The sequence below is a fragment of the Rattus norvegicus genome, chromosome 1 (genome assembly GCF_036323735.1).
Source record: "Rattus norvegicus strain BN/NHsdMcwi chromosome 1, GRCr8, whole genome shotgun sequence".
NCBI classification, from domain to species: Eukaryota; Metazoa; Chordata; class Mammalia; order Rodentia; family Muridae; genus Rattus; species Rattus norvegicus.
Window position 1 is genome coordinate 57,042,085 of NC_086019.1, and position 12,811 is coordinate 57,054,895.

The 12,811-nt window shown below is 48.3% G+C and overlaps 1 protein-coding gene across 3 annotated transcripts in view; it reads left to right on the forward strand.

The window, feature by feature from the left end:
• The window catches only part of LOC102551311 (afadin-like), a 101,931-nt gene that overhangs the window by 15,226 nt on the left and 73,894 nt on the right, over window positions 1–12,811 (forward strand). For 2 of the 3 annotated variants that reach the window (XR_010059340.1, XR_010059341.1), the window contains exons 3-5: window positions 5,374–5,582; window positions 9,497–9,597; window positions 12,279–12,375. The gene's annotated coding sequence lies outside the window, so the exon portion shown is untranslated. The other variant, XR_010059343.1, reaches the window with a different exon arrangement.

The following is a 12,811-nucleotide window of genomic DNA, read 5'->3' on the forward strand; positions in this document are numbered from 1 at the left end:
TATGGGTTCCTTCTTCCCACTCCCTAACACCTTACCTGAGGCTAAATTTAAAAGTAATAAACAAAATTATTTGGTGCAGATTTGAAGAGAGCCTTGTATAACCACTGTCATGTTGTTCTTAGCAATTACTCTTAACAGGTCTATAATGAATCAAAGCAAAGGAGGCAAAAAAGAAATAAAAAATTATAGTTTGGAGTGAAAAGGACACTGGGAAGATTAATATTATAATGAATGCCCATGCCAGAAGAGAGCCTGAAATTTCTTAGAAGAATAGCACCTTAATAAGAGGCCATCTCTCCTCAAGGAACGACATCACTAAACTAAGCTTCTATTCTGTAATCAGGAGTAACTGATTTAGGGTTTTACTGCTGTGAACAGACACCATGAACAGAGGTACTCTTAAAGAACACATTTGTGTCTGGCTTACAGATTCAGTGGTTTACTTTACTGTCATCAAGGTGGGAGCATGGCAGCATCTAGGCAGACATGGTGCAGGAGGACCTGAGAGTTCTACATCTTCATCTGAAGGCCTCTAGGAGAAAACTGATTTCCAGGCAGCTCAGACAAGAAACGTAAAGGTCACAGCCACAGTGACACATGTATTTCATCAAGGCCACACTTAGTCCACACCTCCAAATAGTCCCACTCCCTGGCCTTACTGTTTTCAAATCGCCACAGGAACATTAGACATTTTCAGTTCCTGGAATCACCTTTGATCAGAAGCTGTGGCTGCTGTGGTTCATGGGGCCCAGGTCTTTCCAGAATCAGGCATCTTCTCATGTATTCTCATTGGTCACTGGAAGTAAAGAAGCTCAGCAAAGGACTGCTGTGTGGGCTGAGACAGCTGAGAAAGTCTGCTTGGGAAGGTGTGTCAATTTTTGTCTCTACATAGAGACAGGATAGGGGTTACCTGACCTTCCCTGGCCAGTTTCCATTTGGGACCCCTGGACTGTAATTATTGTCTGGTAGGCAAGTGTCATTTGGCATTCAATGTCATGTTGTGCCTATTGTGTACCCAAAGTTGATACAAGACTTGAGAATGTAGGCTTGAAAGGTATCCAGTTCCTAATCTGGGGAGGAGAAGAGCAGGCCTGAGAGGAACAGGCTTCATGTGCAGAGGGAGGTCCATCTGTACATGGGTGAGAGAAATTCAGAGAATGTTAATCAAATCTGGCAATCTGGGGGAGGGTGCAAACAATCAATGACAGTAAAGTCAGCTTCAAACTTGGGAGAAGGTTTGTTGCCACTGTTTGCACACCATGCTTCAGAGATGGTGACTCACAGAGAAGCTCTGTCTTGAGTTCATGGCACTGAGCATGTGAGCTGAGCACTTGACATCTCAAGTTCTATATGTTGTCAGGGGCCTTACACAAAGGCCCTTATCTACCTGCCAGCATGTTGCTTTACTAGTAGTAGTCACATGAATTTAAATTTCCTACTTGTTTGTGTTCTTAAAAGCTCACCGATTAGTTTTAGCTGAGTCTCCGAGGAGACTTTGCTCTCACATGCTGTAAGTTTTAAAGATATGGTGATTAATATGAATAACTTTTCATAGGTCAATGCAGGGCCCACAGTGACCTCACCTTGCTATCTTGAGCTGTTAACTCCTGGGCAAAGTTTCTCAAGAGTCTCTGCCTCAGAAAGAAATGTGGTACTGTGATTTCATAATCTACCTACATTCCTTGTGTCACCCAATATATCAGCTAGAGTGAGGGGATCCTCCCCTGTTCAGGACAATTTAGATACTGCTTCCCCAGCAGGAATGGAAGGGCCACTTCCTGCCTCTGCAGGGGCAGTCCCTGGTGTTCACTGTAATGTTACTCATCACTTGCACCTTGAATCAGTTGTTCCACTGGAGCACGAAGCCTCCACTTTATTCTGGGAGATGACAAGGTGTCTCCAGCTAGGGACAGTGGTCCAAACATGAGTTTAAATGAGGGCAGTGAGGGTGGTGTACACACATTGTGGGTTTCATATTGAGTGCTACTGAAGTTCATGTACTTCCTACTAGATTCATCTGTGAGTGACATGTGATCTTTGTATTAAACTTTACCTTCAGGTTCAAGATTTCATGGTAGACCAAGGCCCTACTTTCTTTTTAAGATATCCTAGGAAGTGGATATAAAAGAGAAAATATAGTTCAGAAAACGGACCTAGGCGTACAGCACTTGCTTACATGTGCAAGTCCCTGTGCTCAACTCCAAGACCACACAATATGCCTTATAGATAGATGATGTAGGCCCTTAAGTTCTTCTGACAGCCCACATGTGGACGAGGTATACACAGGCCATAACCTGTCTTCTCAAGTCTTGCATGATTATAGGGTCATATGAGACCTTTCTGACGACCGTGAAATATAAGGCTACTCCTATGTCCCATATGTCATTCTTTGGACTATTATGAAGTTTGCCTAGGCAGAGTTCAAAGGCAGCAAAGTGTAACCACCATAGTATTGGTTCAGCATTTGCCCTAGTTCAACTTGTGTACTGAAGCCAAAGTGCATAGCTGTGACTTTTCCATTCCTGTCCAACAAAACATCATCTGTTTTCAGGCACATTCACGCCCAGAGAAGGCTGTACTGTGGCTGTACTGGGCCTGTCTGCTATTCACAGGCATACTCAGCCATGCCACCCAGCACATCCCAAGCTCTATTTGGAGTGCTTTGGTACCACAGGAGACTTGTGTTGGTGGACACACTGACAAACGAAGTACCTAGACCCTACCAAGCTCCTGTCCACACTTGACTCATGACCAGAGCCAGCAGTATGAGCAGCTGGGTAAAAATGGAGACATTTGCACTTTCGTCCTTTTTTTAAATACAACAAAATGTTTAATGAGCAAATTCGTATTAGCAAATATGAAACTGCCACAAGGAGGAGCAGGACTGAGACCACTGGTTGAAGGTCAGGAAGACTAAAACGAACCAACTACTTAAGAAACCAGGGTGGAGAATGATGAGGACCAGAAGCCAGAGGACAGGAACTGTGGCCCTAAAAAAGGAGAGGGTAGGGTACTGAGGGCCAGACAACCAAATTCAAAGTAGTTTTGCCATAAAATACAAATATGCTATGTTCCTAGCATGCTGGCGGGGGGGTACTTTCTTCCTTGGTAGCACTTGTGAACCCCAGGACCAGGTGACAAGCTTGAGGCCAGGCAAGGAAAGAGGATCAGAGTGACCTTACCTGAGCTTGAGGGATAAAAACCTCATAGAGGGGAGGGACTACCCTTGGCTCAGACTCTTCAGGGACATATGTGATGAGGGGAAGCTAAGGAAAGGCAAGGAGGACACACCCCCTTGGTACCAGGTGGTGTGTGTGTGTGTGTGTGTGTGTGTGTGTGTGTTTGCACATGCTCATGTGCATGTGTGCCTATATATGCACCTGCATGTGTGCCTGTGTGTGTGTCAGGGGGGCATGTCTTGACACCAGTCCTGCCCCATGCTGGTCATTCACAGTTGGCACAGTCCCCACTTAACACTAGGGTTTTTGTTCCCAAACTTTTTCTAATAGAAGCTAACATACCTCTTGGTCAGGGATAGTTAACGCACTTCATAAGAATGGGGAACACTGATCTTTTGGGATTGAAACCTGAGCTAGCTTGGGGGTCCTCCTCCTCCCATGGTTCCCAGTCTGTTTGTTATCACATTGTCCAGACAATAGAACGCTCAGCTCTGCCTGTGCCCCAGTGTGAGTCATTGCATCAACTGACATCCTGACTGGTTGTCCAAACTCCACGTTCTGGCTGAGCTCAGGACCCACAGGAGAAGGCCTAGATGAGGAGGTTCTGCCCTACCCAGCCAGGTAGACTTGAGCTCCACACTGACGAATGTTAGAAGGGATCCAGATGTGGCTCTCACACAATGCTGGCACAACTACCAAGAATCTGAGCTCAGCAGTGACATTCAAGTCTCCTCTTGCCCAAGTAAATGGACATCAAATACTTCTTTGGACCTTGGTCAGTAAAGGAATCATGAGGGCTCCATGGGTAGATAACGTACCATATACCTTCCCAGAGCCCATGAACTGCACCTGCTTACTGGCCCCTGAACCTGCTTGACTAAGGTGAGGAGAGGAGACCCCAAACAGCCCTATACCACTGCCCCAGGAACACTATCATGCCAGGTGGAGGCAGCCCCCACAGCCTGAGGAATGGGGTAAGGATTCTTTCCCATTGCATCCACTGGTGTTTTGTTTGCAAGGTTTGGGTGGAAGTGAGACATACTGCAAGGGAGGCCTTTGTGTTGCTTACTGTACTTAAAAGCAAGACATGGGAAAAGGACCTACAGAGTTTTGATCTAAGACATCCTGCAGTAGCCAGCTCTGGGTCCTTGGAGCTTAGGCAGGCTTTACAGTCATAGAGCTCCCTCTACTGCCCAAGTTTCACCATGACAACTCTTGCAGCTAAGACAGGAGCCCAAGCTGCTTCAGGGCTAACATAGACACTTGTTTCTCTCAGACACGTTTGCACCTGAGAATCCTAGGAGCTTAGTTTCAGTGAAGGAAGAATAGGGCCCACCACATGCCCTAAGCTAATGACAGAACTGGCTGCCTATCTTCTAAAAGTGGGCAGGCAAAAAGACCTTTATAGTGTGCATCAGGGTTGAGGGCCAAAAACTGCCTTGCCCAGACATGGCCAAAGGCTGCTGGTTCTGGAATGTTACCAAACAACCTTAAAGGCTGGCTGGCACAGACAGGGCTGCTGTATGGCTCTTGCCTACACTACAATATCTGGCAGGGGTGGATCTTTGCCAGGCTAGCACAGAATGAACTTCATGCCATTGAGAGGAGCTAACCAGTGTGCAGTCTCAGGTTTCGCTGGGTGATCTAGTCATGAGCTGTCTGTATGACTGAGCAGACAGGCATTGTCCAGGCTGAGGACATACTGGTCACCTCTGTGGTTGTTCTCTTCCTCTTCAACCTGCAGAAAGATACAGCAACATGGTGGTAGTCCTCACCATGACTGTTGGTGCTTTCTATGCTCTTACAATCCCAGGGCTCCAGGTCTACCCAGACTGTTCTAATTCTGGCATAGACAATCTGTCCTGGGTGTGATAGGTCATCCTGTTGGTTCTCTGTCTTAGCTCTCATGGCACACTGCCCTCTATATTGCCCCATGCTGTTTCCTCCAACCTTTCCAGCATGCAACAGCTCCATGTCCTGCCCCACCTACTTTATGATCCCTGATAATTTCAGATATTTTAATGTTCTTCCAGGCTGGGCTGTGGCCTCGTGTGGGGCTCACATTCATCCTAGAGGTTCTTGGGAGCCTCCATGCCATGGCGTAGGACCTCTTTTTGTCCACACTGGGTCGAGTGATTCCATCCAGTGTAGTATTCTCTCCCTATTGTTGAATTTTAGCACTTATGTCTTTCAGGAATGGCTCTAGATGTGGTCATCGTATACTACCCTGAAAGAACCGCCAGAGTTCCAGGACGGCCACCTTTCACTTAAGCAAACTTGTCCACAGACTGTGTGGGTCCCATCAGCTGAGAGTAGCCTTCACATTGCAGTGATGTGCATATTTCTGCTTTTCAGCCACGATGGACTTTAGGATCTTCCCTGAGGACCCTACACGAACCACAGGTAGGAGATGTGTAAATGGGGCATGTTATTGGTTCAATTCTTCAGTGTGGTGCCTTAAGCTGACAGACTTTTGGGAGGGCATGTGCTTCTCTATTACATGAGTTAGTTCCATTGTTGGCCTGGATTCTGCTGTGACTGCCTCTTATGCTCTCTCCTCCCACTCTTTAACTGTTCCTAACTCTCAGTGAGTCCAGCATCGTGCTGGCTGGTCAATCAGCCTTCATGCCAGTCTAGATTCAGTCCAGAAACACAGAGCCCACACTGTCCTCTACCGGGGTTTCACAGGGCTGCTGGTTTAGTTTCTCCAGTGCCCTATGGTGGTACAAACTCAAGTTTCTTAGGTCCCTAGGGGTCTGGTAAAAACCCTTTAGTACAAGATAGAGGTAAAGAAGGGTAGAAATAAAGTCTTGCAGTTCTTCATGTACACCTCTCCAAGGCTCTACACTCTTCTGGTCCTGGTGTGCCACTCAGCAAGCCCTCCCACTAAGGCTCTGTGCCTGAAGCAGAGGACCACTGCTAAACCAGTGTTCCCAAGGAATTGGCTGTACCTGCAGCGTGACCTGTAGAGGATTCTCCACAACCCTGAGGACCCAATTTGAAAATCTTAGTTGGGCAGTGTGTGGGAGCCATCCAGGCTATATGGAGACCTTACCCAGAATTTGACCTCAAGCCCTGCACCCTGATTAGCTTGACCCACACTCCTGCAAAGGTCTCTGGGTGGCTGCTGAGATGAGTTGGAGGAGGATGAGGAAGAAAAGACAGGTAAATCAGGGCCAAGACAGGAGCACTGCCCGTACTCACTGTGGTGGCCCATCGTGTCCTGGGCTCATTCCTGCTGTAACTCTCAAGTAGGAACCACACATCCTTCCTCATGGGACTGTCCGTGATGAGGCCAGCTGAGGATCTGACCTGTCAGCAAGAAAGACAGGAGCTGTATGTGCCACAAACCAGAGCACAGTGTCCCATATAAGGCCATCTCACAAATGATGCCATGTCCTCCCCAGAGTGGCTCCAGTCAGGGTTAGGAGTGGCTCATGTATTCTGAGCTCTCTGCTACTCCTGCAGACACAGGAATGGTGCCTTCTCATGCTCATCTATCCTGAGCCCAGGGATCAGACAGAGGTCATACTCATGGGAATTCAGACTCAGTTCAATCTGCTATCCTGTAGCCCATGAGTCTGGACTCAACTTTAGTGGTCAAGGCCAGTGGTTTTTTTCCTGGACAAGACTTTGAGAATGTAGCCACACACAGTGTTAGTGACACATTGCATGCCCTTGACTGGCCTTCAATGTAGTAGTCCTGAGTGACCATTCCAGCGTGCACCCAGGGATTCAGACTAGCAATGGCCAGATCAGGCTCTTTGCTACTTGGGCCTATAGCTCACCCCCAGTGTAGTTCCATGTGGCCTGGCTGCTGCAGCTCCTCCAGAAGCTACCAGATGTTTTCCCACAGAATCCTGCAGTCCCTGTGGGCTCTTCCACAGACATCTCACACTCTCTCTGAGGGGATTTAGCCTGGATGCCTGCTGTGTGGGAGCTGCCTTGGCTCGTGGAGCAGAGTGAGAGGCAGGGGAGATGTTGTCTGCTGGTCTTATTGTCCTCAGTGTCCAGGGCTTCCGTGCTCTTTGGGTCCAGGTCCAGCTCCAGTGGGTCACTAATGTAAATCCAGCCCATACAAGTTCCACACACCATGGGGTATAGGGTAGACCATGACTGAGGGGGAACCAATCAATCCAAGGACCCTGTGAGGACCAGGTCACCTCTCAGGCATGATGCAAGGCCAGGAGCTCTGTGTGCCCTGACAGAGGGGGATTGGACCCTGACTCCCATGAAATGCTTCTTCAGACCTATTACGTCATCAGCTCTGAGAGCATTAAGAACATATCACACTGCTTGCCTCTGCCATGTAACTCTATCTTCCAGGGCTGCAGGACCTCAGGAATATTAGCGGTCTTCTATGAACATTAATATTCTGTTAAATCACTTTGATAAATAGTTCTCAGCATGATACCTGTCTCCAGAAGTAGTCATTCAGCAATTCTCATGGGCACGGGGAAGCAAAATCTTCCTACTGCTCCTCCTCTTCCTCCTCCTCTTCCTCCTCCTCTTCCTCCTCTTCTTCCTCCTCTTCCTCCTCCTCCTCCTCCTCCTCCTGCTGCTGCTGCTGCTGCTGCTGCTGCTGCTGCTGCTGCTGCTGCTGCTGTTACTCCTGTTGCTGCTGTAGCTTTGTTGGAAGCATCAGCAAAGCCCATAAGCTCAGCATCCATGGAATGAGGTGGGGTTGGGAATTGCAGACAGGTGCACATACCTGTCCAGATGATGACCTCTTACAGGACATAGGTGTAGGGTTGTGCATGGACACTTAGGCACAGAAGGAGGTATGCATACACATGCAAACACTCCCTCTTACACAGAGGTTAACATGATGTACAGAAAACCAAGTCCATCCTGAATGTGGGGCTCACTTTAGTTGTTACATTCCGATGGTAGAACAGACGTGTGTGAGGACAAGAAGCTCTGTGGTCCCTGGGGCCAGAAGGAAGAGAGTGGCTATGCTGACACAGTTAAAATAAACTCTCACAGTCTATGATAGCCAGGTCACAGGACCCAGGCAGCTGTGTTATTTGTGAGCACCGAGGGCAGCCAGAAGCTAACTATTGAGCACTGACTGGACCAAGCCCAGAAAGGGTCTCTGTTTTTCAGAGTGCTGCGGGCAGTGCAGTGTGTAGCACTTTCCTTTTGAAGACTCTTCTGGGGTTTTGAGTCCCCTGTAGAGGAGCCTCATGTCTGAAGACACTAAGCCTATGAGGAAAGATCCTCATGTGCAGAGTTCATTGAAAGGCCTGAGAGCAGAAAAGCAAAGAAAGAGCAAAATGTGCCACCTCTCCTCACTGTGGTTCAGCTTCTGCCTTTGCAGCTGAGCTCAGGTGCCCTGGAGTCCTCCCTAGCCTGAGTCAGTGGTCTAAAGTTCAAGTCACTGCTTTCTGGTTTGTAGTTTCAAACGCAGCACAGTTTCAGGCAAGAAAAGCTGTGAACACTATCTAGACCTTGCTGTCTACATTTGACGGGGACTGTTGAGCCCCAAAGAAAGCAAGGTCTATAAGGTCAGGTATTACAGGACTGGGCTAGGGCTGGAATCCAAGTTCCCTTCTCCCTCTGCTGTGGGCAGATGGTGAGCCTTGTAATTGGTTCTTACTCTGTACAGGGGTAGAAACAAAGGGTCTTATGGGAGCTCTGGCACAGGCCTGCCCAGGAATGGCTTAGAGAGCCTCGCACCAGCCCAATATTTGATATGTCCCCAGCTTTGTCTAACACCTTCAGCTGTGTGCCATTTTCCCTGCCTCTTGTAAAAGACTCTAAATGTTTTCTGACAAAAGGCAATCAAGGAGGAGTTTCACAAAGACAGGTGGGGATCTGTTGGGATGTTAACATGGGCTAACACATTAGAGGGCCAGAGCCACAGGACCGATGCTTGGTGGACATTCTCCTCTGACATCCAACACAGACATCTTTGTACAGAGATCAGGAGAAGTCTTCTCTGAATAACAGTGCAGAACACCTCAGGCTCAGGGAATCAGGACTGACACCCATAGAATGCTGTAGAATGTTTGTGATACAAGGGCTCATCAACCTGGGTCCGTGTGCCTCTAGAGATGAGCACAGAACCGGGCTGTGGCTGGTTATGGTCTCAGACAGGAAGGCGGGAGGGAGCTGGTTCATGCAGTTTTTCTTTCCCTTGGCCAAAAGGAAGGACTGGAAGAAGTCTGTCTATGGAGAGTGAGGCTGGCTGGGAAACTGTATGCCGTTCTCCATTCTCACCCTGCTGGGGCCTTAGGGCTGTTGTCCAGTTAACCTCTCCACCATTCCAGTCTGCTTCTCTCCATTTAATCCATGCATCTCTGTCCCTGGGCTAGGTGACCTGGATGCAGAAGTCCTACCTGTAGCTGCCATCCAGGGCATAAGTCCCTCAGTGAGTGAATTCCAGATGGTTCTGTCTAAAGCAGCATCGAGCAGGGTAAGAACCATGGTAAATGGAAGAGGATACTGCATCCAAACGCATTTCATATAGAATCAACCCTCATGCTCAGAGACCTGATCAGTCCTATTTACCACTTTCATCATTTTTGTTATTCACTGTACTGTGAAGTGTGAATTTTTATTATATTTAACTTCGGCAAAGGGAGATAAAGAGTTTAGCACTGGAAACTCCCTAGGGCCTGGCTAGAAGGGAGGCCTGGAGACCCATGTGTGCTTCTGGGGAAAAAGCTCTTTCGTAGGATGCCTCCCTGAGTCCCAGGATGTGTGGAGGGCTCTGTGCCCTATCCAGGGTTGACCTCAGTATATTAATGGGAGCTGAGGCTTCTCTCTGATAGAACAGTACCACCCTCCTTGAAGATGTCTGTGATGGTTTGTATATGCTTAGCTCAGGGAGTGGCACTATTAGGAGGCATGGTCTTGTTAAAGTAGGTGTTCATATTGGGCATGGGCTTTAAGACCCTTTTCCTATCCACATGCAAGCCAATCTTCCCCAACCAGCCTTCAGATGACGATGTGGAACTCTCACTCTCTCTGGCACCATGAATACCTGGTTGCTGCCATGCTCCCAGCTTGATGATACTGGACTGAGTCTCTGAACCTGCATTAATGTTCATTAATGTTGTCCTTATAAGAGCTGCATTGGTTGTGTGTGCCTCTTCTCAACAGTAAACACTTAACTGAGACAGTGTTCATGTTCCCTTCTTCAGGTTCCAGGCTTTAGCAGCTTCAAAGATGAGCTGCATTCTCTTGGGACTATGGGACCAGAAGCCCCAGGCTGTCTGCTTGATCTGAGAGTGCTAGGACATCCTGCTCCTAAGGGAATTGTTACTGCTCCATTGCAATACTGTTAATAGCATCAGCAGGCTCCTGCTCTGTTACCCCCTGAACACAATGCTGTCTTCTCCAGGAGTGGATCCAACAGCTCTCAGAACCTCCCCAGGAACTGGGTGTTTCCCAAGGATTACCTGCACTTGGTTGCAAACCCCTATCCTGTGTTCTGAAAACTTTTCAAAGCCCATTCACCTGATACTGGTGCTTTCAGGACAGTATTCCCAAGTGTCATTTCCTACCCTGAGAGTTCACTCTCATGAGGCAACACGTGCCCTTGACAGATGATTTTCCCAAGGGGCATTGTATGTGCAGGTGAATTGTGTGTGCCAACTCTTGTCAGATCAGCACATGATGGCAGCAAGGCCCCATTTGCTCTTCGTTTTGAACTCATGATCCTGGCACTGTCTTGTTGTTATTTAGGTCCCTGTCAGTCCTGAATTGAATTTTAGCATGGGAACCCAGGGCAGTTGTCTTCAAAGATATTCCTAGTATGAACCACAACTTCACCTCACCAGACATAAAGCACAACAAACACCAGGCAGGCAGAGAATCCTCAGGGCCTGGAGCTGGCATTTTCAAACACTCTGACTTGACCTTGGCCAGCACAGATTCAGAGGGCAGCCGCTATGTAGGAAGATCTCCTTCCTCCTCTCGGAGTTTAGAACATGTAGATTTAGGCTAAGGTGCTGGCACACATATGAGCAGAGGCAGCAGCATGGGCTTGTTCAATGTCAAAGCCTACCTGCCACCCCTGCATCACATGTCAGAGCAGCCCATCTCATGAGAAGTCTAGAGGTGATGATATCCTGAGTGAATAGTCCGTGTTCTGCTGCCAGTTTCTTTGCTCCCACATGGCCAACTGGGAGAAGGGATTGAAAAAGGGAAGGTGATGAAGCCCTGCAAATATATACTTGGTGCCACCAAAGACCATGGGCTCTGACTGGCGAGATCTTTCAGTTAGATTTTAAAAAATGCCTCCTCAAGATAGGTAGTAGGTACTCTCAGGAAGGTGGACCATGGTGTGGTACAATGGGGCAGGATCCATGAGGCTGGTGCTGTGGGCCAGGGACATTGGGGCAGGTAAAACTGAGTAGGAACCCTGGGCCAGGTACAACAGGGCAGGGACCCTGGATCATTTACAACAGAGCAGGGACCCTGGGGCAGGTGCAGTGTAGCAGGAACTCTGGGGGTGGTGCAATGGGGCAGGAGTCCTGGGGAAGGGATCTTGTAGTTGTGACCCTGTGGAATGTGCAACTGGCAGGGACCCTGCTGGAGGTTCACTGAGGCATGCAGCCAAGGTGGAATGTTCGGAAAGTTGTCTGTTTGCTTCATGCAGCTGCTGTCTGAAGTAGAGAACACTGCCAACTGCCCCAGAAGGGATCTTGGGAGGGCCTTGCAAGAATGCCAGAGCTCCTAACTGAGGAGTTACACGTTCCACAGATGGGCCTTTATTGAGTTGAGCAGATTCTAAGAGAGCTGTCTTGAATGAACAGCCAAAAAAGCGGGAATGAATAACAGGCATATTGCACCAGCCATGTACAAGGTGTTTTGCTCAGAAGAGTAGGACAGGAAGAAACTGATTAAGGCAATTCACTTGTCTGTCTGTCTGTCTGTCTATCCATCTGTCTGTCTATCCATCTGACTCTCCTTCCATCCATCCATCCATCCATCCATCCATCCATCCATCCATCCATCTCTCTGAGGGAAGTCAGCTTTTATGTGTAAGAAGAAGGTCACAGAAGCACTCCCATTTGGCAACAATGAGGTTTGTAGGGAGTGAGATAGATGGGTTATTTGTATGTTTGTTTGTTTGTTTGTTTAATGCAGGTGGTGGGATAGAATGACAGTTGTGAGCAGTTCCCATTGGCATCAACTGTACCACAGACCCAGTCTCAGTGTGACACAGAAGACGACTACCTGGAAAGTATGTCCTCTCTCTAAGGGGACAGTATAATACAATACTCTGGACTGCAGGTCAGACAAGGCCTGTGTTTAGGAGACTTGTGGACAGATGAATGTCTGTGAGTCTGGACTTAGACTCTGTGGAGGCCTCAGGTCACCTGACTGTCCTGAAGCTTCCCACTGTGATTTATTTCCCTCCTACAGAGTCAGCCACCTGAGCAACTGCATTTCCTGGTTATCCCCTAATCCACTTACACTGTGTAGAGTGTCCAGTCTTAGGGAGGGCCTGGGAATCTGAGAGACACCACTGAGCCCTCTGGGCCTGGCTGACTCAACTTGAGGCTACTCTGTGTGTCTTCATTTTGCTCACCCACCAGAGACCTCAAAAGTCAGCAGTAAAGTTGCTGAGAGGCCAAGAGCCTCCATATTGACCCAAGAGCAATTGTCCTCTTTTACAG